We start from the raw sequence: 5,556 nt of genomic DNA on the forward strand, positions 1-5,556 counted from the left end.
CCATGGTTGGTCCTCATCTGGAGCATGCCAGCAGGCCAGCCCAGTTAAAAAATGCATGACAGAAGTGGTCCACCCCCCTTGCAGTTCTTTAGTTGGATCAATTTACAATTCACAAAGTACTAATGTTCATACATATACTTGTAATCATGTTCTATTTCATAAAGCTGTACTTGACTTATTTAAAAGGCAAAGGGGCCATATTCTATTTTGGGGAGTTCCCTTTCCCTTCAGTGTGCTAAAGTTTTTTTTTTGTTTTTTTTTTGTGCAGTTTACACCAGAATGAATGACTATCTCACAAAGATCGTCTGTTATAGAGCCTGTTTCCAGTGTATTTCAGTGTAACAGTGTACTCGCTGTTCCTAAACTGCCTGGAGCACCTTGTTTGCAAGGATTTTCTTCCTTTACTTAATGATTATCACCTCGTTACAAATTTTCATGATGCCTGCTGAGTGGTAAGTCTGACACAACTCAAAGAAACAATAAAGAGATGCCTGACATTTCGGCATTTTTGACTAATCTATTTTTTAGTAAGAGCAGATTGGGTGTTTCCCTTAAAGATGCAGGAGCCAAACTGGTATATTTCAGACAAAAAGTGACAAGAGTTGCAGCAGAAATCTATCAAAATGACATACATTTTGTTTTTAACAATAAAACAAGTAAGCCTGTTGTTGTTTGTTCAAACAAGCAATTATGCAGCTTGACTCACTAATGCTAATCTGTCTAATTATCCACAATTTGCCTCAATTAGCACACCTATCAACTGCAGCATTGCTTTATTCTGCCTTCCATATCCCGACCAAAGCATTCCTTCAGAAACCACTTTAGTTCAGCAGTTTAACCTCCACCTTCACAACACATGTTGTAATTGTTTATATTATGTTCATTTTAATGTTTTCCATTGCGCCACTATACCAGTAAAAGTAAGGATATATCCATTGTGCACGTCCTTGTTTATAAGCAGAGTTTGTATCACATTTAGATTCTTCCACCGCATCAAAAGTCCAGAACATTGTCTTTGCTGAACCTAAAGAAGCATTACAAACCTGAAAAACATAATTCATTTAAAAGATTTCACAGAGATATTCCAGTTTCTTCGGCTTGTGACCTCATGAGTTTAGTTAAGGCTCTACTTGACCTCCGGGATGCACGTAGTTAGCAGTTCCACCATGACCTTTTCTTTCTTCTCTTTTCTTTATATATTTTATTCCTTATATATTTTACACATTTCTGTCATTTTATTTTTGTAGTTTTCTGCATTTATGTTACATTAGTTAAGTAATAGTACCTGAGATCTTCGCAGAACTGAATGAATGTTTCACACCATCTTCGATTGAGCGAGAAGGGCTGAACATTTCATTCTTCAAGCTGCAGAACAAATATGACGGTCCCCTAATCATAAACTCATGCCATCATAAACCTAAGAAATATTTCCCATTAACTTACAGGAGGGCTGGTGATCAGTCACAAGGTTTATGTCATGTTAGTATTTAGTAATGCTTTATCAGATGAGAGATAACATAACCAAGAAGAGGGTCCATGTCATTTGTTGATTCACTCAATTTAACACTAAGTTTCTATTTTCTCTTTCTTGGTTTGTTTTTTTTTTATTTTTTTTGTATGCTTGTGTGTGTGTTTCATTGTGTGTCCTCACACTCATGATTTGTTGTTCAGCTCACACTGTGTCTGTTCTGGTCAAGCCTTTGTCCCTAAGGCACACAGCATCAAGATAGATGTGTGGTTTCTGAGTACATGTGATGCTGTAACCTTCTCACAGTATATTTGTTTATCTATCTTGAAATCTACTGATTCAAGTGTTGGGACATGACTTATTGTCTGTTTTTCTTTGTGTTTTTTTTTCCCTTTGGTAGGTGGTCATTTTAGGACATTTTGTCACACATGAAGGAAAGGATTACCAGACTTAAATGGTAAATAAGTCCTGAAATGTTTTAGAGATTTCCTGAGTGATGGTAGGTTTCACTTTCCTGTCCCTTTACTGTTTGCTTCTTTTCCAAGGCTCCTTCCTACATTTACTCAAATACATGCAATATTGTTATCAACACGACAATCATTGGCAAGAAGTCTCACCCATAGTAAAACCACTTATTGAGTGCAATCTTGTATAGGAACACTATACTCAGTACTTCTGAGTAGCTCAGTATTCCCTCGTAAAGATTTGACTCGTCAGCACTAGTCATTTTTGCTTTTTCATTAATTTATTTTCTTTTATGTCACTGTCTTCTCAGTTTCCATTGATCTTTGCCCTAACTTTGGTCAGATTTAGGCATCAGAAACTACAAGCAGATAAGGATAAAAATAAAACAGTAAATACTTTTAAGTTAAAATAGGTTTCGGACAATACTGTGGCTTGCTTTCAAATAAATCCTCTTTCATCTAATGTTTGCCACAAATCTTTCTGGTTTGTTATTGTCGCTTGATATCTACCATAAAAACATCATGAATTATTTAGTTTCCTGTCATTTCTATATTCTACCATGAGTACAAGTTGCATGCTGAGGGTATATAGCGTGCAATATGCTACTGTATAATAAAGAATCCTGCTCAAAAAGATGCTGTCATCGTTTTGTCTCTCACAGTCCAGAGTCAGGAAAAATAAGGGTTACATAAATAACAAAACAAGAAGAATCTTTTAGTATTTTATCAAATTAGATTAGAAATTTATCTTTTATTTTGAACCGTTGGTCAAATGTAACTGATCGATTTGTAAAAACTGGCGCCGCTTGAACCTGTGATAAAGTAATGTTAATGTTGGTTACAATAATAATATAATATAGACAACGTGACACTGAAACAGGCCATTAAATCTTTATTTTAGACCTTTATCTAGAGAAACTAACTGTTTTCCCATACAGTATTGCAAAGTGGGACCCTGGACACACAGTCTCTTAAAAACAAACACATAACATATGAGAATTTTTCAAATATGCATTAGAGAGAATTTTGTGATGCAGTTGGGTTTTATTTGGATGATGCTAGATCAACTTGAACCATATAAGAGATGAATATTATGAGTTAATCGTTTTTAACACTGATGGTAATTTGATTGTTCTTTCACATTTTTTCACAGCCAGTAAATGAATTCTTTTGGCCTTTTATCAGCAGCAAATGCATTTTCAGGTTAAAACTCTATTAGTCATAGTTTGTGTGTCCCACCACTCTGTAGGATTGCTTTATGTACCTGCATGCAAAAGTTTCTCCTTGTCATCGTGTGTCTGAAAAAAAACAGTCTCATATTGTTACATTTAATACCTACTTATCATGAATTGCAGCCTTTAACGGTATAATTGCTTCATTGCTCTTATGCTCAGGGGCATGATGCTCATTAGAGTTAATTTCACTCAGGTGTTTCAAAGCCACATATTCAAAAGGAGTTTAAAGTTTAAAGTGCAGCTCCAAATTTAAGTTCAAAGTAACCCTTTTAGCTTGTTTTTGAAAACTGAAACAGAGAGTCGTTTCAAGGGTAGGGCAAGAGAGGCTCAGTCTGACCTTTTTAGAAAAGAAAGGCACAGTGTAGGAGTCATGATGCCATATCTTGATGAATTGACAGGCGTGTATCCTCTAATTTGTAGCACACAGTCTGACAGGACCACGCCTCCGAGTGTAAAATTAGAATTTATAATTAGGGGGTGTGGGTAATTGGGGGGTCAGACCATCGCGAATCACATTCCCTCAGTTGTCACAAGACCATGATAAACAAGAGTCACAAGTTTTTAGGTGTGATATATGTAATGGGCTATTTCATACGTGAAACAATTCATTTTTATAAAGCTTTCTAAAAAAGAAAAAGAAAACAACAATATAATTAGCATGGCATTGTTTATTACTTTTGATCTTTTTGCCTGGTCAGTTTTCCCAAATGTACACAGAAGCAGGACAAGAGTCAAAGATTTAAATCTAACAAAGAAGATATGTTATTAAAGTATCATTTATATAGAAGTAAAAACACAAAATAGTTTCTCTTTCAGTAAACAGGGCTAACGTCCAGCCAGTGGCTACTTCTCTGTTCTTGGTATTTGCATGTTTTTGTCAGATTATGACAGAGCTGTTTCGTAGAATTTCTGGGTTCAGACATCACAGCAACTTCATTCTCACTCCCAATTTATCTGAAAGTTATCTGACTTGGCAGTAAAGTCATGTCTATTGCCAAATTTAAATGTATGAGGAATTTGCCTCGATATGTTGGTAATAAGAAATGAAAAAAAAAACATTTTAAAAAATCATGTAATGACTATTATATGTAAAGGATATTTATTAACAACCCTTTTGTTGTGGTTAATAACAGGCTTCTTAGAAGTTCCTTCATTTTTTAATGGATGTTTCACGGCATGGTCATTATGAGCATAAAATGCACTTTGTTGCTGGAGTGCAATTTTTGTTTTGAATTCATCATTTACTACTAAATTTACTGTATTTGAATTATTCATTTGGAACCTGGTGAAATTAGCTCCTGACCCAACCCATTCAGGTCTCTTTGTATTTTTTTTTTTATGTAATATTTCTTTTCAAATACTGGATTCCTTTTATTTCTCTGTAAAGAACAGTAAAGAGTAATTACCATCTCTGTATATAAGGTCAGATTGGAGTTCAGTTCACAAACAATGTGCAAATTTACTTCTTAATGTGATTAGATACACAGGAGCAGCCTTATCTGTCATATTGTCTAGTGTGTCTGTGACTTGTAGACATGCATAACTGACTTATTAAAATGACTCGGGTGATCAGAAGTAATCCTATATGTGTGACAAAAAGGCATCAAAATGTCAGTCGGGCCAAAAACATCACTCTCACTTCTTGAGACAGGATAAAAATGAAACATTAGAAACGGAGACATTACAAAAGCAAAGTGTTATCTAATAACTGCTTTGGTCTTTACCCTATTTGGTCATGTCAGGGCACAGAAAGTTCAACAGAGGTCACTTGGTGGTGCAAGAGATTTTTACTATATGACTGTGTGCTCCTACTTAGTGCACAAACGCCGCTCCAAAATTATCATGTAGTATGAAACTGACTAGAGAAATGTGGATTGATCTTTAGAAAACAAGAAGTGAAAGTTAAAACCAAGATGACCCATCTTTTCTGACACTGATCAAACCCCTTTATGCACTGATCACACAAGATTTCTCATGTTGTTATGTTTGCTGCTGTTGTTGTTGTTTTGTCTGTTTGTTTTAAATGTTATAGATCAAGTTTAAGTGCAAGAGGCAGGAGCCTGCAGACACTTAACAAAAAAAAAAAAAAGAAACCCATGACATTCAGACTTCACATGTTTAGCAAATAAACTAAATATAGAGGGGGAAAAAATGCAAAATTCTATTAAAACTGGGTTAAAATAAACTACATCTAAGACAAAGAGCCCTGTTGGAATCTAGGCTCCTGTCTGGACTTCTCTATGCTCTCGTTTGAAGTCGCTGGAAAGAGGGAGGGAGGAATGTTTTTTTGGGGGGGCGGGATCTTGTGACTCACCAGCAACTTCCTCAGTAGTAGGACAAAAGTAGCCGGCAAGCTGCGTCCCGCTTCGGTTTGATTACAGTCAGAAGA

Source organism: Telmatherina bonti (genome assembly GCF_933228915.1).
Source record: "Telmatherina bonti genome assembly, chromosome: 5".
Lineage (NCBI taxonomy): Eukaryota > Metazoa > Chordata > Actinopteri > Atheriniformes > Telmatherinidae > Telmatherina > Telmatherina bonti.